Source organism: Anser brachyrhynchus (genome assembly GCF_964034855.1).
Source record: "Anser brachyrhynchus genome assembly, chromosome: 14".
NCBI lineage: Eukaryota > Metazoa > Chordata > Aves > Anseriformes > Anatidae > Anser > Anser brachyrhynchus.
The window spans coordinates 18571474-18593434 of NC_137709.1; the positions used below are offsets into that span (position 1 = coordinate 18571474).

The 21961-nt window shown below is 37.8% G+C and overlaps 1 protein-coding gene across 12 annotated transcripts in view; it reads left to right on the plus strand.

Annotated features, from left to right (window-relative positions):
* Nucleotides 1–21961, plus strand: part of LOC308177538 (uncharacterized protein) — a gene marked incomplete at its 5' end in the record, with an annotated part of 322880 nt that overhangs the window by 169241 nt on the left and 131678 nt on the right. For all 12 annotated transcript variants that reach the window (XR_013939209.1, XR_013939210.1, XR_013939211.1 and 9 more), the window contains 3 exons: nucleotides 369–587; nucleotides 1794–1942; nucleotides 20689–20802. The remainder of the gene's footprint in view (nucleotides 1–368; nucleotides 588–1793; nucleotides 1943–20688; nucleotides 20803–21961) is intronic.

Here is a 21961-nt window from a genome sequence, read left to right on the forward strand (position 1 = left end):
TCCTCTCCTCTGAGTCCAAGCCCATTGTGCTGGAGAAAAGGGAGCACCGCTCCATGCAGCTCACAGCTGTGCTGTTCCTACTAAGTGTATATCCATGGAGAGGCCATTTAAATTTGAGGAAACACACCTAAATCCCCGAGTCTTCTTTCGCAACTATCAACTCTAATCTGATCTCTAATTTATTTTTGTTCATCCCTAATTGTTTTTCCCCACCCTGTTAACTTATTGTTTATATTTGTTTATTTTGGCAGTGTTCTGAGGCCAGAATTGAGAGTTTTGTTTCTCTACTGTGTAACATAAATGTATGCTATATACATGAGTACATATACCAGCTCAATTGTGTTTATTATTTTTCTCTCCCTAACCAGAGTAACACTGTGATCTCCTTGGTATCTTTCTGAGCTGAATATACTAGGAAAGAATGACCAAACGTTCATGTCTATAGCGCACTACTTTCTGACTATTACTAGAGGCACGAGAGCTGCAGAGATGTTTCCTGGTGAGCAGACATGAGAGCTGAGAGGAGTTTAATTAACCAGCTGGAGAAAACTGCAAGAGGATAAAACATATCTTGTGGCAGATAGAAAGTGAGCAAGATCAATTTGTTTTCACTGGCAGTATCACCTGCAGAGTAACACTGCTCCCAGGGAGAAGGGGCCACGTTCCTATTGAGCAGATGCATAAAGGGAGAGACCAAAACCCCATGGATAGTACAGAGATGAATGGTCACTTAAGAATAAGATGTGTCTGTGACCTTTAACAAAATCTCAGGACCTCCTGAGATTTTTATATCATTTTTATATGATGATTCTAGTGTTGCATTTTTTCTTTATTTTTATTTTTTTAACTAATAGGAGCACAGAAAGTCTGGGAACATAATATCTTGTTCATGTGGAAATACACAAAAACATTAAAAAAAAGAGGAGCAGGGAAGTTTAAGCAAAGAAAATGAACAGTAATGCATTAAATTCATCTTAGAAAAATGGTAATGACCGTCCCTTTACAAAATGATGCGGACTGTAAAATTTAGATGCTTAAGTATCTTTTTTGTTAAGAGACAGAGTTCTGTTTATTAGTGTTAACTGTTCTGGTAAAACGTACTATGAATACCTTTATGCAGTGCAAAATTGCACTGTTTATTTTGCAGTTTCTGGTAGCTGTAAGCAGAGTCTATTTATTCACTAGCATTAATATTAAAGATCTGAAATATGTTGAGTATTTATGTAACTATTTTTATGTTGGTAGCTAGTTTGTTAAAAAATTAACTAGAGAATGCTTTTACTTGGGAAACTTACTGATCTGTTCTTCATTCATTCTCCAGAAGATAAACCCTATGACTAATAATGGTAATCTCAGATGAGATATTTTGAGGAAAGGGAGAGAAAAACATTTTCGGCAGTGAAACAAGCCAGTTCCTGACAGCCAGTAGATGTCATTCTCTCTCTATTTTAATACCAGTTCCTCCTTTTCTCATGATATTTTTCCAATCTGCAAATTGCAGGTGGGGAATGGGGGGAAACATTTATGTTTCACTTTCTTCTGATCAATGTACAAGTTTATATCTTTCTCTTCAGTAATTTAAGGTGTCAGAGTGTGAAATTGGAACTTCTTGATGCAACTGAGGCTGACAAGCTATTGTCTTTCAGTCACTCATCCATTAGCTCTATTTTATTTATTTATTTGTGCATGGGGGTTGTAAGTTTTGCACTGTACATGATTTTCCTTTCTTTCTTTTTTTTTTTCTTCCTTTTTTTTTCTTTTTTCTTTACAGCTTCCTTTTTCTTTGCAAGCAGGTTTGCTTGATGCTGTTCCTGTCGCTCTTTTTCTTCCACTTCTGAAGACGTCGAGGCCAAATGCAAGAAGAGGGTTGTAACCCTGGGGAGACGTGTACTGCTGTGCAGAGTCACATAAGAGAACTGTCTGGCACCACATGGAAACAGAGGTTTGATATATTTTTTTCCTCAATACCCATATTGTTAGCTGGAGTCCAAATGCAGAGCTCTGCTGGCAAATGTAGCAAATACAAAGAGTTTCAGCTACAATAGGGATTTTGCAGTCTTTTTAAGCTAAGCAATTTGAAGTTAGTCATTTCATTTCTGACCACAAATGAACAGTTGGCTGTTTTGAGGACAGTGTGGGCAGAGGGGCAAAACATTGAGGCCATACGGAGACTGAATTGCTCTACTTCTTTAATGCTTGCAACACTGTGTTGTACTGAAAGTAGGAGGAAACCAGCTGAGCAAGTCATTCCATGGCTGGAGGACTTCAGTCACCAGGACTATCAAGCTGACAGTTTTAAAGATACTGAGCTATTATTTTTGGTCTTTGGCAGCCTCTGTTTCACTCCGTCCTGTTCTGTCACACAGTGACCCCATGTGTTTTGTTGGCCACTGAGATGAGGCAGATGTGTTCCAAAGTGTGCTGACTCTGCTTCAGCACACAGCTCACAACCTGCGCTCCCAGAAGAGCAGTGAGTTTAGCCCTAACTGTGTCAGAGCAAAAATATCTGATTTTCTGCAGCATCAATAACAGGAATATGACCAGATGAAAGGCGGGTTTAGCAGGTGAATTTCAGATAGGAGAATGTTAACTGGGTTTACAGCAGTAAGGTTTTAAATGAGGGTGGACGAATACAGGAGCTACAAAATCCACATAAAGATACATTATTTGAAGCATTTCTGTCTCACATCTTCTCAATGGGTTTACAGTATATTTTACTGTTAAACTCAAAATGTTATGCTAAATGGCATTCTTATTATCTTGGCTTGGGTCTTATTAATGCTACTTAAGTTTGTCTCCTGGCAGTCACTGCAGTGTGATTAGGTGACTGATGTTTGTATGTATTCATCTGCCAGTGCTTGGAAGGAATCTGATCTTCTGTGTGTGTTCTGGGTAATATATGCAAGGAATAACAGTTATGCTGGTCTGAGTCTGGCTGTTTCTACTGCACTTGAGGCCCTGTGGCAACCCACACTGGTTTCCCACAAAGGTTAATACAACACTGGTACCACACACCCTTCCTGGAAAGCATTAAACACAGCAGAGTTCCACTTCTTCTGGATCTTGCAGATGTGAACTTAGATAATTTTTCATCATTAGGAACTACCATCTCAAGCAAATCAGGAATTAAACCTAATAGGACAAGGGACACTGTGTGCAGTAAACCACAAATGATCATGCTACTGTGTGTCTTAGCACATATATTATACTAATGGCAAAAAAAATAATACTGTTATAGAATTCCTATCACAGTAAAGTGCTAATGTAGTTGTGGAAGGAAAAGGAGTAATAAATCCATGGCTGGCAAGAGATACGAAAGCAAGGAAAAGAGTGGTTTTGTGGTTACTGACCAGCAAAATATCTGTCTACTGAAGATTATATCATCATCTCGGTACTGTTTGCATAGCTGAGAAAATCAGTTACATAAGCAAGTAAAGTAAACAGCCTACTCACTTCTGTCTGTCTAAAGAGAAATAAACAAATAATGGAGCTAAGTGGGGAAGTTAAAATAAAGAAAATAAAGATACTAAGAATAGAAGGAATCAAGTGCTGGTCAGATTAAATCTATTTGTACTGCTACGAGGCCAAGCATGCAAACAATCACTCACAACCTGACAAAGAAATAAGACTCAGAAAATGGGGATTGTAGCAAAGGGTCTAAAGGACAAAAGATGTTAAAGCTCAGTTGGATGGACAAAGTGCAAAGCTTTTGTTGTTCTGTGGTAAGCATCTGTATACCTTTTGCTGAATTCTACACATTTTTACTCAGAGCACCAAAAATAATGAAATTGCGTCTTACCTTCTAAGCTGTGACTCACTTCACTAAAGGGTCATTGCCCAGACAGTCTGAATGTGCCCAGCAGACAGAGAATACCAAAGGGGAATAGAAATTTACATCATGTCTGTGTCGTGACAAAGGAAAATGTAAAGATCTCAGCTTCTCGGGGGATGCTAATAGGGATCCTTTCAATCTTTGCCAAAAGAACATTATTCAAAATTCATACTGATATGTGATTTGTGACTATGACTTGTGCTTCAGTACTTCGGTTGTCTACTCGTGGCCTGGACTACCCTGCATTCCGCTGCTGAATGGGTATAGAAAATGACTTGAGAAATAGAAGAGCAAGGACAGGTCTCCAAAGTGCAAAGCAAAGCCAGAGGATCTTGTAATAATTTCCTAATTCTTCTTTTCAACCACATGAATCATGCCATGCAACACAGAGTGTGTGCAGCCTCAGGGATGAGGGAAGGGATGACATGCAGGTACTTCTGCTTTAATCTGCCACCTAATCCCATAAGAAAGGCAAGGGAAATTGGAGTCACGGAAATTGGCACACTCTGACTGCGATGGTATCAAAGCAGTCTTTAGTGAAAAACGTAAGAACTAGTTGCTCAGAGTGAGGATGACTGATCAGCTACTTTTTCACAAAATAGTGAACTTGACATCTCAGCAGGCTGCATCATCTTCTCATTGCACCTCTTGCATACCCCCATTCCTGTAAGGACCATCAAGACATCAGTGTTAAAGATTTGTCTGCTCTGTATACCCATGGCTCAGTTCAGTCTGAAACAACTTAAAAGGGAAGAAAACAAACAAACAAACAAAAAAACCACCCTGCAGTAGGCTTCCTCAGAAAGCTGTTTTCCTGCAGAAACTGCTGCACATGGATTTCTTTTACCTCTGAGGAGGGGCCACAGGGATAGAAAGAGGCTGGAGAGGAGGACTGCTGGCTGTCCTTATCCCTTTCCCTCTTTGACTTTTCATTGAGTTTACTCTAAAGTGGACTTCACAGGTTTTTAGATATGCCCAATTTGTTCTCTTCTGTATGTGTGGGAGTGTCTGCAATGATTCTAGAGGAAAACAACCTATTAATGTCTCCCACTATGTACTTTAATAATCGTGTCCGATGATTCTAGTAAGCAAAAAAATGAGTTAGTTAGTGCCTTCATTTGCACTGGGAATGTGATCCATCTTTTCTTTCTGTCTAGGGCTCTTACTGCAACAATTAGTTCACCTAGACCATTTGCAAATTTGAAATGATTATATTTTGCAATTCTTTCTTTGCTGTTATCTTTTTCCTTATTCGGGCAGGGAACATCTGTCATCAACTGTGGATAAAGCTTTTTCAAAAAGCTTTTTCACTGTCCTGCTGTGCACTGTGGCTCGTATCTTAAAGTTTCAGATGCTTTGTGGTCTGCAGGTCCTACTCCTCCAAAGCTAGTGGTTTCTGAAAGCACAGAGAATTAACCTTTATTCCTCTCTCTTCCTCTGTTTCTGTCTGTAATGTAGACTGGTTGTAATCTTTACATAAAATATGCTTTGACACAGGACTTTCATTGTTTGATCTGTGTCACAAAATCAAAGCAAACCTTCTGTTTGCTTTCCCCCCTCATTCCACTCCCCTCTTTTTCAAATACAATTGATCTGATTTGAATTTCTATGGAAAACATAAAGTGATCAGCTAAAATGTGATTATATCGAATGAAGATCTTGTTCGTTCTAAAGTGTTTGTTTCCATTTGAACATAGATGTGATATGTTCTGCTTCCTCAAATGAAATTTTTCTTTCTTACCCGTGAGCAGTGAGATTGAATCACTATTGTATGTGTCCTGTGGTGACGCAGTAGATTACTGTGAGGGCCATTTTCCTCATTGCAGTTTACTCAATGAAAGTCAGAACCACATACTGTATGTTAAGTGCAACTATTTTTTGTTTGTTTTTCCATTCAAAGATGTCTTCTGGAATAAGTGGACTCTTCTGAATACAATAAATGTCATGCTGCCTAGCTTCACCCTGCCTTATATAACTCTGTATGAAATAAAAATAACCAAAAAGGCAAAAAGACACCTACTCACATTTTCATGTTTTGCTGTTTACTAGATTGTTATTTATTAGCACCAAGGAAATTTTATACATTTCTATGTTGGCTTTTCTAAGCTTTTGATGACTTGATAGAATTATAATTTCAGTGGGCCAAAAGTATATGATTTGGGGGGTAAATAACTTACATTTAAACTCTACTTAAAATAATAGTGAAATTAATAATTTTGAAATACTCCTTAAAATTGCTCTCCTTCAGTTATTGGGAAAATATAAAGAATAAACAATTTAGGCTCTGGTTTTCTTTGTTTCATTTCAAAGCTGATCTGTAATCTGTTAGCATTTTAGTTTTATTGTGCAGGATTTATACCCAAAATGTCAACTGCAATAAACAAATTTTGTTTTGTCCATTTCTTTTATGGTGAAAAATGCAGTAGCCTTCTGTGGTTCTTTCCTTTTTAGTGGTATTTTTTGGCTATATTACTATATTAGTAATATGAAGAAATTGATACCATTTGCATGCTCAGATTAAAAAAATGCAGAGTCTGGATGTCGATATAAGAACATTCTGTGTATAATAAAACACCTGGAAAGGACCAGTAGCAATTCAGAATGACTCTGCTTGTAATAAGAAACAGAAAGGTCACACTTGAGATAATAAATATTCATGTAATTAGCTTATATGTAGCTACACAGAATACAATAGCAGCAATCACCATAAGTGATTGGAGTGTTTTCATCAAATTCAGCGATGAACGTGAGACGAGGAATATTGTCAGGTGGAATGTGCTCCTTGGGTATGCCGTGGCAGCTGTTCAAGGTGGCTGTTCAAACCGTTGGGGTCATTCAGATCTGCCTGCTAAAACCTTGCTCTCCTCTTGTCTAGTGCAGTGCTCCTCGGGAAAGCATGTGAAAAGCTTCCCCCCCCTTTCAGAAGTCTTTTAGATCTTTCTGGTGTTTGAAAGCATACCTATACGTGGCACAGAACAGCCAAGTACTAATTTGCTTGTACAATTTTCATTACAGAAACAAGCCAGATAAATTAGTCACAGATTTTCCCTGTGTGCTATGATGCTACCTGGAATCTTCTTTCTTCCTTTTTATAACAGTTAAGGCACTAATGCTAGTATCTTTCTGATGTTCCGTTTTAAATTACTGCTTTCTGATCCTTAAATTCTGTCTGAAAGTCCAGCAGGATTCAGCATTCATATCCAGTCCTTAACAACTGTGTCATGTGTAACAGTGCACAGCAACATCTGTCCAAAAGATCTCGCTGATTTGTAGTGGTGCTGGTTCCTAATGTATAGTTTGCAAAATACAGCATTGTTATTCGCCACATGTATTCAGTTATCTTACACTGCATTATGGTAGTTTAAACTGCAAGCCTAGCTCTGCAGACAAGATACCGTGTGTGGAGATGGACAATCCCATGGGGCTTTCCCTACAGTGTTGTTGTCTGAGGAAAAAGCCTGATGTTCAGCACTTGGAGTGACAGGAACTTTTGCCTAAAACAGCTAATTTGTTTATCAGCTTGCTTTGCAAAATTGCAAGCATTTTACAGAGGAAAAAATCCTGAGCAAGGGGATTTGGTAGAGATGTTCGAACATGCCTAAAAAATACAGAAAAAATGAAATACTTAGCTTATATATACAGCTGTTCCATCTTAGGAAGAAGAGAGAAGTGCTCTATCCAAGGTAGTCTGCTGCAAGTGAACATTACTGCAGGAGTTATTACATTATTCCTTATGTTATGGCTGTTAAGCTCTGCACTGCTGTGTGAAATAGCGCCTGAGAAGCTGGGATCTGGATTTTATTATTTCTCTTGGTATCTGTTTTCTGGACAGTTTTGTTGCTTTGCAAGAAGATGCATGTGAGATATGTATTGCCATCTACAGAAGGGATCAGATTAAGGGAAGAAATAATCAGCTTCTCAGTAATGCACTGCAAGACCTGTGTATGTTGTCCTGTTACCTAGAAGCAGCCTAACTGTGGCAGTCGAGGACTGTTTATGGTGCTTTAACAGATTAAAAAATGTTCCAGAATCAGCAGTGCAAAAAGGATATTTCAAATACATTGTGACTGAGTTCTGACACTTTGCCCATAAAGCACATGAGGATGGAGGCTGTGATCCAGGTAGGAAAGTGAAGGAATTGGTAATAGGATTGCAAAGGAGTTCTTGAACAGACCAGGCAATGAGTGAGCATCCATGCCGTACTCAGGCAGATCTGCCATGGTTGCAGGGAGCAGGGGGATCAGATGGCTCACTTCTGAAAGTTCTGAAGAAATAAGATATGTGACTGGTTGTGTTTGCCTTCAGCATATATGACATTAATAACAGCTGCCAAAGAATTTACTTTTTGGTACATTGGAAATAAATAAGATCAATTCAAAAAGTTTTCTCACCAGAAACCATGAAAAATGTAAAACGAGATAGAAAATTTTTATATTCACTTATCTAGAGGCAGTAACACCTTTCAATTTCATCTTGTTCTACAGTGTGGGAATACGAAAAAATGCTAGTTGCTCTTTCAAGGTGAGAGGCTCTTGATTTGGATGAAATCTTTAGCTATATTTATAGAGAAATGTGTTAATTTCCAATTAGAATCAAATTATAGCTTCTTTCAGTGTTTTCTGCTCTCAGAATTCTGAAGAATTTAAAATCTCCAGCAATTATTTCTTCTCACCCAGTGTTTGTTTGTTTTCCTAAAGCAAAACAGAATGAGAAACCATGCAATACGTCAACATGCATATTTAATTCAAAGACTACATGTTCTTGCTTGACTAAAACTAACCAACACAAAACATACTAAGAAAATACATTTTTCTGTATTTTACCAATGCTGAATTTTCACTAGGATTTCAGCAAGAATCCCTTTGAATGCTCCCGTCTTCCTCCTCAGTAACTGCAAAAATGGCTGTTCTTCCAGGGGCCCAGAAAGTTTGGCATTTGTTGAGGAGATCAAATGCAACCTCCAAAGAAAGATTTTACTGTTGTGCTTAATCTTTTTTCTCTTTCTTGAATGATCTGTCAGTTGTTACTTAATGGTGTTTCATGCCTGTAGAATCCAGTTCATAGAAAACCAGGCAAGTCTAAGTGCCCAAGAATTTGGGAACGTTTCTTATACAGAAACCGTTACAGTACTACCTGTACTACAAAACCCTGTATTACAAAACCTAGCAAAAATCTGTGCAGTGAGAGTACCATAAAATTTGGCTAGATGATGATGAATAAATCATAAATATAGAGAGGGTATTTCCATCTCTACAGCAGGTATGTAATAAAAGTTTTTGCAAAGCTGGACAAAAGTAGTTGTTTTTCTGAACTGAAAATACAGTGCGGTTAAAATCTTGGGTTCTTCATCTTACCTGTTTTATGGTATTTCAAGGTTCAGGTGAGAGAACTAGGAGTGAAGAATTTGGGCCTGTAAACCAACAGCTAAAAATGTGGCTGATTTTAAGAGCTATTTTTTTAAGCTATATTCTGTGTGTTAGTTGGCAGATTGGCCAGCTGTATATAACTCATCTAACTTTTCACCAAATTGTCATGATGTCTCTATATAGACCAAGAGTTTAAAACTCACATAGGTGGATGAAATAAGTGCAAAAATCAGTATGAATGTGAGTGGAAAGATGATGTCAGATGGAAAGATGAGGTTATTTGTCTACGAATTATGAAATTTTTCAGTACTATTTTGGAGTATGTAAATCAGCTACTTGTGGACATAGCTTTATGGATATGTCTTTCAAAAGGCATTAAATAACAATCATCTCCATTTATAATGTACTGTCTTTTCAAAAGTAAACATCAAGAATACAAACAGATCTGTGAAGAGAAAAAAATATATAAAATCTACTATGAAGTGAAGATAAAATATTTTTTCCCATTTCTTCAAATGAGAATATTTTTAAAGTTATCTTTTAATATTAATATTCTTCAAGTTTGTCCTTTCTAGTCACTATTAGCACGTGTACTAACAGCTGTTAGGAACTGTGACTCCCATTCTCCTCTAGTCAGTCTAAAAACTTTGTGTATTTTATAAAAATATGAGGATATGTCCTGCCTCTCCAAAACCACTTGGAATCTTTTGTTTGTCAGTCAAGCAGAGGTCATTCAAATCCAAATACACATGGGCAGTAATTTTTCTCTGTAACAGATGAAAGGAGAAACTCCCATGAGAGGAATGGAGAGATCTCATGGGCTCCCTGAACACAGGACTGGAAAACAGTTTATCTGATTCCTGAGGGAGTTCATCAGCAAAAGTCTCTCTCACATTTCCATTTGCTTCTCTGCCTTCACCAGGAATATGTAGGCACAGTTCCTAGACAGTCAAGTCCAGCCACTGCAGCACTCAGAAGAGGGAACAGAATGGGCACTTTGCACGTTATTGATGTTGTCTCCTCTGCCCAATAGCCGAATGAACAAATTCTTCTTCCTTCCTCTCCTGTTGTTGATGAGGTTACCTGATTACTCACCTGTGCTTGTAAGAACTTTCTGGAACACTCAAAGACAGAACATATATGCCGAAAATGCTTGCTGAATAATCGATGACTAAGGAGAGATCTTGCTAGAAGGAAGAGTCTGGAGGAAAGTAATAGAAAAAACATCTTGATTTTCCAGGGCTAGGTTTAAAGCTTATATTTTGGGAGAGGATGATTATTTATCATGATCTGGAGAGGGACGTTTAGCTCAGAGACAGGACATCAGCTAATACAAGTAATATTCAAGAAAATTATCTTGTAGGTGTTCACTTGAGCAGTATTTATGAATGACCGTCTATTTAAATAATTTCTGTTTTACTGCATATTTTTACAGCTCCTGCATTCTGATAATGATGGTGTGCTAATATGAGCTAGCTGCTCATATAAGCTGCTCATAAGTGCTCATATAAGCTGCTCATTAAGTGTTGTGGGGTGAGGGGACGTTAGTGGGGAACATACTCTTCATCATGTAGATGGTTTTTACTGTGTGTGACAATTAGCAATGCTTTAGTCCAGAAGTTAAAAAGAAAAAAAAAATGAATCCCCCCCGTCCTTTTAAATTCTTATTACAGCTTCAAGGGGCACATGAGAAAGAAGGCTCCTCCTTTTGTGCATAAAGATTCTCAAAACTGTTCTTGGGGTTTTGAACTCTCTGAGCTGCTACGAAGTCTAAAAAAAGAATGCTTTTGGTGCAGAGGAGATAAACAAAATTGGGGAGGATATTAATAACCTGTGACTAAATGCTAAGTGGGTTGTGATCCTGACACATTTAGATATGGCAGACATTTAAGATATAAGCATTGTCAGAGTCTAATTATTGCAAAATAATTACAGCTGTTGAAGTTGAAGCTCAGGAAGTGTGAAGTGCATTCAAGAATTGCAATTCCCTGGAGATGTGATTAGCTCACAATCACCTTCCCTAGAGTTCTGCTAGGAGATGTTTTGTGTAAGAAAAGAAAGGTCTGACAGATAAACAGTGGTTTCATCTGAGTTACAAATTATCCCAGACTGATTGATCCGAGTAGAGAACTGTCCAACCAATCAAGAATAAGGTCTTTTTGCATAGAAAATTGTAGGGAAGCATTAGATATTTATCTGGAAATTGGGACACAATAGTCTGTAGTGCAATGCACAGAAGTGTACATCAGTGATTGTGTTCACTTCTTGGTTTGTAAAACACAACTGCATAAACCTTTTTATGCAAGCCTGTGTTTTTGCCTGTGTGAACTTGATATTGCCCATCTTCTCTTTGTGCATAATACTCCTGTGTATAAAGTTTGTAATTGCTCACTTTTTCTTTCTTTCTTTCTTTCTTTCTTTCTTTCTTTCTTTCTTTCTTTCTTTCTTTCTTTCTTTCTTTCTTTCTTTCTTTCTTTTCTTTCTTGGAATTGCAGTCTTTTAGAATATTTAGGGTGATGACAAGTATGGTAACCTCTCAAACTCACTTGTGTTCTTAAAGCTGTGACAGAAAGTCTCTGAAGTAAAGTCCTCCTCATGTGGGGATGGTCTGGGGGGCTGCTAGCACATTTGAAATATTGACCATAAAGCCTTCGTGTACTGATAAGAAATCACCCCAGCACATTTTTTAGGCATGTGCAGACACTTACCCTAGATCTTTTGCCTAGAGGGAGGAGACATTTGCAGCCAAGCAGGTCTCTAGTATTTCTTGAAAGAGGAGAAAAGAGAAGCAACGGGGATTCAGGGGGCTTAGGAGATGGGGAAGTGGAATTCTAATTAGGAATTCCCATCGCACAGGGAATTTTTCTCTTTGTTGCTAGCCTTGTAAGTAAGTGTGATTTAATGTGAATTTGGAAAGCTTAATGCTGCCCTCCTGGAAGTTACACCACCTCGTGGGAGACTACCTCCCATCACAAGATGTGGGAGCGGGATGGGTTACACAAAACGAGGAATGTGGCAGGAGAGGATAATGATCTCCCTTATCTGCGTTAGAGTTCTCAGCTTTTTAAGATGTTTTCTATTGGCTGAGTAAGACATCAGCCTTCAAAGACTTTAGGGCTCTTTTGCTTGCTGCATACTACTAATGTTTTAGAACTGTTAAATATTTTAATTGTTCTATTGGGGCTATATTTCCTAAATATATACAAAAGTGCAAGGTGGTAAAAAAATTAATACTTGTGCAAATCAAAAATGACTTTCTGAGGTGACTCAGCATTAAATTCTACACAAAATTTTCCATTCAGGATGAGTACAAGTGCAAAGCATGCCATGAAGGTCCATGCACTTCAGTCAAACACTGTGCTATGAGCTGCCAGATGAATCAAGAGAGAATGTGTATGTGCTTCATAAATTTTAAAAGAATATAAATTATACAGGATGTATGTATGAAAGGTTTTAATTTTTTTTTGCATATAAATCCATCGTATGGTAAGCCTCTCTTTACACACACCTTCTTTACCTCATCTCTGTTCTGAATAGAAAGCATAAACCCTAGTTGTAAGAGGTATCTCTGTTGATTTAGCTGAATACAAAAAGAAAAATACTGCAGGTATGTATTAAGACAATCCAACTTCAACCAGTCCTTTAGCTATGTGTGAAGGTAAGAATAAGGCTGGTCTCTGGAAATACTTGTTTGCTCACTCGGGTTCAGACCTTTTTTTTTTTGAGTCTCCAGAAACAGCACCTTATTCTCTGTGTTCAAAAACAATTCTCTATATAATCTTCTGTGAATGTCCACTAAAGTCTAAAAAGGACTCTTTGGACTGTCTAATATTGGTAAAGGTGTATTAAACAAAATGTAAATTGTAATCTAAAACTGGGCTATCAATCAGTTGTTAGTACCCTGTGCTTTTTCCTTGTTTGATTAGGTGATACATGTCTGAACGTGGCAGTTACAGGATTATTTCATTTCTTCTGACAGAAGTATTTTTTGCATGAAGAAGGTTGTTATCCTCTCTGGGGACCAGTTTTCATGCTGTTTGTGATGAGCAGAGACATGTTAGATATAAAGACCCCCAGCTTACGAGCTGTGTCTGGAAGATGCACGTTCAGAAACAAGGACTGGAAAAAGCTTCATGAGTCAGTAAGTCACACTGCCTTTGCTGTTTCATAAACTGCAGTTCAAACCTAGCAAGAGTTAGGTTTTTTGTCTTGACTGCTTTACTTGGAAAGGCATTTGGGAATGTCATTGGTTAGAAATGGTTAGCAATCTCCTTCTAATTTCCAGTCTAAGGGAAGTCACAGTTTATATGCATTTCTTCATCTCCCACCACTGGCCTTTATCTAAAATTGTTTCAACTCCTAGTGTTAACCCTGCAGTGCATTTATGGAGAACAGTCATATTCTTTGATGAGCTTTTCCAAGTTTCTTCTGATATAATAGTTTCTTTATTTCTCTGACAGTAACTTTTTTTTCTTCTGTGCATATTGCATTCTCACTTAACTTTTGAAAGTATGAATAACCAGAGCTGTACTCAGCATTCCAGATATTTTGACAATGATTAATATTTTCCAGTCACTCCTGGAAACGCCTGGCTTGATTCTAGCTTCTCGTTTCCTTCTTTGCAGCTGCATCACATTGGTGCCTCATCCTGTGACTGGTGACTAATATGCCTGGGTTTCTCTTCTCTCTGACACCTGCAATTGATGAGCTCATAGCTCCTGGCAAAATTTTCTGTTATTAGTCCTTTAGTGAGCTGGATGGTATCAAGAGCTGAATATGTAAGAGCTGGTTCTGTCGTGTTAGTGACCTAGATAATGTTCCTAATTTTGCTTGTAGCAGCTTTGTAGAACTTTTCAGTTACTTTATATATAAATCTGGGGGAAAGAGAGGGATTATAGCTGTCTGCTGTCTTAGCTAGGGATCAAGTTAGTAAATTGCATCGAAAAGGATGAGAGTGAGAGTTCGGAACCTCCTGAGCTGCAGCACAGTTAAACAGAATTACTGAAAAAAGTGTCACACTACCATAGGTGTGCTCATTTGTATGAGGTGTATGGCTCTTGAGAAACTTAGAGATGCTAGAAAGGAGGAACCTCCTTCATGAGGCCTCCCACAGAGGTGGCCACAAGTGAATTGTGAATCTCAGAGCTTCTTCTAAGCTTCAAGGAAATGTTAGAGTTTTAATTACAGTAGTTTATGAAAGCTTGTGATTTAGGACAAAATAGTTACTCTTTTGTGTCTATATCCCAGTGAAACACATGAAGATAAATAGGGATATTAGTTTCTGGGTAGAGCCCTCGTTTTTTTGTTACAGTACCTTTTGAACTTTAGAAGAGTGGAAGAAAAGCAGAACTGATGAATATTAATGAGTTTGGCCTGTGCTCCTATTGAATACTGGGAGACACAGCCAGTAGAGTAGAAAAATAGAGGCAGCTGGTGGGCAAGAAAAATGATAAAGGCAATAAAAGAGTAAGATCTATAAAAACATTATATACTGCTATATTTAAGTTAGGTTTTCAGGAATATATTGGCAGGCATTTGTCATATCAACATTACCTGCAGCAAGTACATCAGTGCAAATTCAGTCATGCCTCTACAAAACTCACCTAAGGACTTTGTGAACTTTTTATTTGCTAAGAATTCCCTCTGCTGTGCTGCACTACTGACTGTATCTGCCCTATAACTTACAAACACAAGAGAGAAGAATGATTGAGCAATGCTCATTTAATTTATTGTTGGTAGCTGCCTTAATTCCCCAGAACATTATATCATGCTATTTAGCAGGCATTTGCACAGCATTTTATATTTAAAAGTCCTTCAGGTTATAATTTCAAAAATAAAGTGCACAGCCAGAGGAGAAAAAAATATAAAAAGAAGAAATAAGATTGATAACCAGAGTAAGATCTATTTTTTTTTTTTAAATTATTAACATTTTCAAGGTCAGAAATTTTATTTTTTCAAAAAGTAAGTGTCTAAAGACTGTAAGTTCTACATGGAAACAGGAGTAGAAAATGAGGGGCAGGTAATTTCAAATACTGAACCTGGCAAATGATACTGTAATGTATGATGTAAATGATAGCAAGTGGAAACTTTGAAGGGTTGTTGATTTTAATTCTGAAACTCGTCACTTTATTAAAACTAAGATACAAAGCACTTTCTTGAAAAGGGTGTATGTACTTTTCCTACAAATCATCTCCTGTCTACACAGAAATACTAATTTTCACTTCAGAATATGAAGAGTAGGCAAAAGGTTTGGGACTAAGTAATTCTAATTATATAGTATTAAAACACTATTGTCTATTTAAAGTTTAGGTAAAAGTCTCAAAAAGCTTTATCTACCGTGAAGTTGTGCTTGTCTTCTTTATGTTTGGTCTACTGTCACTTCTCTTTCATGTTGTCATTTATTACCTTCATAATTATTCTTTCCATTGTTTTTAGAGCTGATTTAAAATTTCAGTTCATAAATTTGTGAGATGGATGATTGCCTCTAATTTTGGTTCTGTCTTCTCAGAGGTTTTTCAGATGAACCCACTGAGACATAATTCACAGACACTGCACAATTTTGGAATAAGAATCATTTCATTCTTATTTTATCTCACCTTCCTCTTTTTTTCCTTTCATTCTTTGTAAACTTTCTGGTACCTTAAAAAAATGAATGAACCTGTATAGGTTATAATCAGAGCAATTAGCACCGTTCCTGCACGTACAAATCTAATATGATGTTTTTTTTTAGATAGAAAAATATTTACTGGGAATAAAGGCACTTTACGTTATTAGACCTTGTGCCATTCAACAGCACTGCACAGCAGACAAACTCTAGAATCTGAGTTTTCATATGAAAGACTGTTAGATAATTGACTCGAAACCTTCACTAGGAAAAGTTCATTAATTTACTAGAAATTTTCATGGGGACAGATTTCTCTTTCCCATTATTTCCTCCTCTCCAATTGGTTTCCCCAGGATCCATCTTCGAGAAATGCTGAGGTCGTAGACCTCAGGGACGCAGGCTGATAGCACATCCTTTTCTCCTCTCTTCAGCACAAGTTTTTCCTTTGACTTAGAACACCTACCCCAGTGCATGTGTGGGACAGTTAACTTCGGCTCAGTAGGCACAAAACTGTACAGCAAATGGAGGGCCACAACCATCTCCTCCCTTCTCTTACTCCTGCAGGGTAATGGTCTAATAGTTTCTGGGACAGGGTATAAAACAGAGTAGGAGAGGGCAAGGAAAAACTGGCTCCGTAAGGTGACATAGAAAACAAAGCATGAGGTCATCATGGCAGTCCTGGTGCGTCATATTTTTGAAATTGGATGCTTAGATCAAAGTATTACTGCTGTATTAGAGTATCTGTCATCAGTAATCAGTAGTCTGTGTGACAGAATGGCCAAAGTATATGCATTATTTAATAAGTGTCTGTTTTCTCAAACTAGGCAGCTGTTTTTTTTTTTTTTTTTTTTTTTTTAATTAGAAAAATACCAGTTCTGTCATTCATTATGCTGGGAATAAGCCTGAAACAAATCAGAATGTATGGTACCACACTAAAATGCTGAAATGTCACAGGAGCCTAAGAGACTGTTAAAACATTGAAGCTAAAGCAAGAGGAGCAAAAGGAGACAAAGTATTTATGTCAACATTAATGTAAATAAAACTCCCCCATATTTAAGGGCTGGTTACGAGATAGTTCCCTTAGATGAAAGAGGAATAAACCATTGAAAAGGATGATACTATAAAGAAATGATTGATAGGATAGAAGAAAGGGACACTCATTTTAGATGGTTGCAACAGGAAGATAAGTTGATACATTAATGGAATAAATATAATCAATTATTTTGTGTAATATACAGTTCCAGACAGTTAGTGAAAGTAGATGAGGGCATATAAGCCAGAAGGAGACAATAATACATAAGAAATCTGGAGGAGGGACAGATCACAGTGGGGTTTAATTGCTTTAATATTGATTAGATAACCTGTTAGGTATTTTGGAGGGAATATGCATTTCTAAAGGTAAACAGGAAAGTTCTTTAACTGGTTTCTTGATCAGTCCCAGTGGTCAAACACAACTGTATTTGTTATTATCCAGAGGAATGAAAATTATGTTTAAATACAGTACAATTAGGGGAGCAGATGCCATGTGTTAGTAATCAATATACTGGGAAAAAAAAGGCGAAACTTATGGCTTGATTCATCATGGATGTTAAGAGTCTATGATATTCTCTTAAAGTAATGAGATGTGGAAATGCAGAACGTCTTTGAAATCTATGTGTGTATGTGACACCTGAAAAACAGGTGGAAGTTCCAGACGAATAGTCTGTAAAACAAGGAGGGAACCATAACTACACTTGATCAAAATAAAAAGCAGGCATAAAACAATATTTTTGTAATATATGTACATCATTGGTTTGGATAGTACATTCCTGGGAGACAGTAGTATTTATTACTCTGTGTGTGTGTATATGCATATAAATAAAATGCAGAACTTGATCTGTTTTTAGCTTGGACAACTTCTGCTCTCATTTCAAGTCCAAGCAAAGAACTGTGTGCCAAATAATTTCTCTAATTATTCCAAAACAACTTGATGACCTTATAAAAGAATTCTGCTTTTTAAATAATTTAAGACATGTAGCCATTGATTTTATATTAATATGTATCTATGTAATAAGTATATATTTATGCACACACATGTATATTTAGCTATTTGGATTTCATGATAGCCTCATTTTTTTTATTTTTCTGGATTCACTATCATAATTTCCAAGGTGATATTCTTTGATACAAACCAACTTGCTGGATTCTCCAGAAACTTCCAACAGAAATACAATTGGTGCTAATTCCTCTTCCCTCCATCAAAGTAGATGTCACTATCAGATAGTTTCACTCTTTCCCATTTGGAACTCAATTCAAACTTCTGGCATGGAGCTGGAAGGAGTTCCTGAAATCCTTCATTGCAAGTCTCCCAAAGCAGCCATTTGTTTCTGTGGAGTACCTATAGAGACATCATGTAATAGGAATTTTCATTTTAAATACATGATGATTTAGAAACTATTAATAACAGGGAAGCTTGCCATTTGATTCCTTTCATTAAGATTAAATGTGAATTGTGTAAAATAAGTAGTAAAAGAAAGTTTAAAAAGGCAGTGAAATGAATCAACCCCTACATTTTAACAGTCATTAAGGAAGACAATACAAGTATTTTTAAAAGAATAGTACGGAATCTTATGTGTTAGGGAACTATACAGCATCATAAAGATCTGGATTGGAGAGAGTTATAACAGGTGATTTTTTGGGGCGTGTATTAGAGATGAAAGTTTGCTTATTGAAGTGCTGATAGCTGATACTCAAAGTGATGGATATGAACATGGGAACAAATTATTTCTGTAGTATAATTATCCTCTCATCAGAATGAATTTTTTTCTTTGATGTCCCTTGAAGCTCAGACATGTCTTTCTTCTTGAGCTTGAAGTCATATTTTCAGTCTCACATTCAGTAAACGTTCTTAAGCTTGTTCCAAATCAAACTGGGTAGATCTGTTTTAGACCTGAATGCCTGCTCTTCCTAGGGAGTGCCCCAATATGTGTGTTATGCAGGCAACTGGCATTGCTGTTTAACCAGATAACTTCAAGCACAAAAACTTTGCTAAAGCCAGCACAACACCCTGAATTTATCTCTTTAAATGAAAATACGGTCTTGTTCTGGTCTTGATGCAATCTTCGTTGTCACTAGATACATCCACACCTGGACAAACTTCTAAGTGGCATGGTACCTTGTATCACATAAGGAGGTACATTCCTTACAACTTCTTACATGAATTCTGGAAAAAATTCTCCTTGTTTCTGTTGTGCAGCCATCTATTGTATGAAATGAAAGGGCTGTTAGAAATATTAAGTTTGAGAACAATCTATCAAGTAGTTTACTCTGCTTAAAATTAGCACAATTAATTGCTGGTTGCAGCAAAATGCATCAGCAAAACTTCCAGCACCCTTTTGTTAGCCTTCAGCACTTTACATTTAAAATGGCAACTCAAGTTGCACTTGAATGCGATAGCACTAAATTGTGAGGAGCTGTTGATGCCCTCGGGGGTACAGAAGCCTTGCAGAGAGATCCTGACAAATTAGAGGGCTGGGCAATCACTAACAATATGAAGTTTAACAGGAGCAAGTGTTGGATTTGGCATCTGGGACGAGTCTGGCACAGACTGGGACAAGAGGCTGGAGAGCAGCCCTGTGGAAAGGTATCTGGGGGTTCTGGTTGACAGCGAGCTGAGCATGAGCCAGCAGCGGGGCCTGGCAGCCAGGAGGGCCAACCTTGTCCTGGGGTCCATCGGGCACAGCGCTGCTGGACGGTTGAGGGAAGGGATTGTCCCGCTCTGCTCTGCACTGCTGCGGCTTCAAGTACTGCAGTAAGTTTTGGGCGTTGCTGTATTAGGAGGACATAAAACTATTAGAGAGCATCCAAAGGAGGGCTACAAAGATGGTGAAGGGTCTGGAGGGCAAGACATATGAGGAGCGGCTGAAGTCGCTTGGTTTGTTTGGCCCGGAGCAGAGCAGGCCGAGGGGAGGCCTCATGGCGGCCTGCAGCTCCCTCACGAGGGGAGCAGAGGGGCAGGCGCTGAGCTCTGCTCTCTGGGGACAGCGACAGGACCCGAGGGAACGGCATGGAGCTGGGACAGGGGAGGGTCAGGCTGGGTGTTAGGGAAAGGGTCTGCACCCAGAGGTGGTCGGGCACTGGGACAGGCTCCCCGGGGCAGTGGTCACAGCCCTGAGCCTGCCAGATATCAAGAAGCATTTGGACAAAGCTCTCAGCTACATGGTCTGTTTTTTTGGGTGGTCCTGCGTGGAGCCAGGAGTTGGACTAGATGATCCTTGTGGGTCCCTTCCAACTTGGGATATTTGGTGATTCTGTGATTCAAGTTGGTGTCAGCTGAATCACTGAACTTTTTCAGTTTTAGATGGTTATTTTGAAATTGAGCAACAGGGATGGAAGTGTGGGGTTGGGATCACTCAAACAACAGAATTGTTATTCCTTTGCTGCATTCAGAACAATACCTTGGAGAAAGAAGTTCTTGGCCATATCAGTGGGCTATTTTCCCCTCTGTATGGAAGTAGCTGAAATATCTAACATGAGTATTTACAGTAAAGTCCATTCTTCAGTGCAGTGAGCCAGATGGTAGTTTTGGATGACCTCCAATGGTCCACTCTCTGGAGTCACTAAGTAATTCTTGAAACCAATAATTAAACCACTAAGCCACAGTATATCAATTAATGCTTGAAGAGCTGCTCAAGAAAATCCTTCATACAAAATATTCTTTTGCTTAATAACTGAAAGGATAACTTTTCCTTCTTTAATTAAGTTGAATGCATACTTTACTTAGGAAGAATGCTAAGTATTCATTTATTTTCCTTTCTAATTTTAATTGTAACGTGTAGAAGCTTGTAATAAATATGTTCACCTAGTAAATGCTTTGTTTTTGCTTTCTCTATTTTGAAACAACATAGGGAAACAGTAGCTACTTCAGATGACCCAGGCCAGATTCTTGTCTTCAGCAAAACATTATGGCACCAGTTAAATCAACAGAATGACGTCAATTTACTCTGAGAATCCAGAATTAAGTAAGTACTTTCAAAATCAGCTTTTTTTTTTTTTTTTTTTCCTCCTTAAAAGCAAATGAGGGTGGAACATGTAATTTTTTCCTCTGAATTTTCTTTCACACAGGATTTTAGACTTTGCAGAGTTTCTTCCTTTGGAATAAAGCCACATTGCATGACACCTTGTGAAACACAACAACTTTTCAGTTTCGAGTTTTGATTCCTCTCTTTTAATTACATATGAGAATAAGTCCAGTAAATGTAATTCTTATGTTTGTGACAAAACAGCTCCAGCTGTTAGTTAGGAACATACTGGCAGGCCTGCCTCAGGAAGCAGAGGTGCTCCATGATGTTGCTTGCTGTTTTAGATGGGCATCTGGATGCTTCCTGACTGCAGGGAGCTTGTTCTACAGTTCTGGTCTCCTATTTGCCCCTCACCTGTCTCTCAGTACAAATCCTGGAGTCTTGGTTTCCTCTTGATGTGGGACCAGAACTATAAGGTACGTTGTAGGCATCATTGCATGTGCACTCAACAGGCAAGAAGTTGCTCAGACTATATATTAAATTAAAGCCATTAGTAAAATTAGTCTGATTAGGCCAGACTACACAAATGAAGGAAAATGTAGTCAGCTCTACCACTATGCTGTATCTCTTTCACTTGTGCTCATAATAACATGTGCCTGCTTATAACATTTTCAAAACTTTATGTGCTTTTCAGTCATGTCTCATTGCTTCTTGGCAAAATCTAAGTAAAAAACCTCCAGGTTTTTCTGTATCTTTTATTCTCTATCTTCAAGACTGTTCCTGAAGTTGTAAAATTATTGACTGTTCTGAATGAAAAATGTGCTAAAAGAAATAATTGAAAAATTTATTTTGCCATCTGCAGAGAAACTGGCTACTGAGGTTATTTGATTTTGGCTTTTATTAAACCACGAACTTAGATCAAAGATGGTAAGACATTATAATGCCAGAGTACAACTAATGGAAAAGTAAAGAATACAACGAATGTCTTGAATTCATTGAATCTAATTCAGATTTATGTCCTCTCTGCTATCATACTTTCATTTAAAAACATTTAATATATGATAATTATAAAATAAATGTTACCACACAATAGACTTTTCTACAAGTAGAAATATTTATAGAGATATATTTTTCAAAATCAACAGCAGGATGGAAAGCT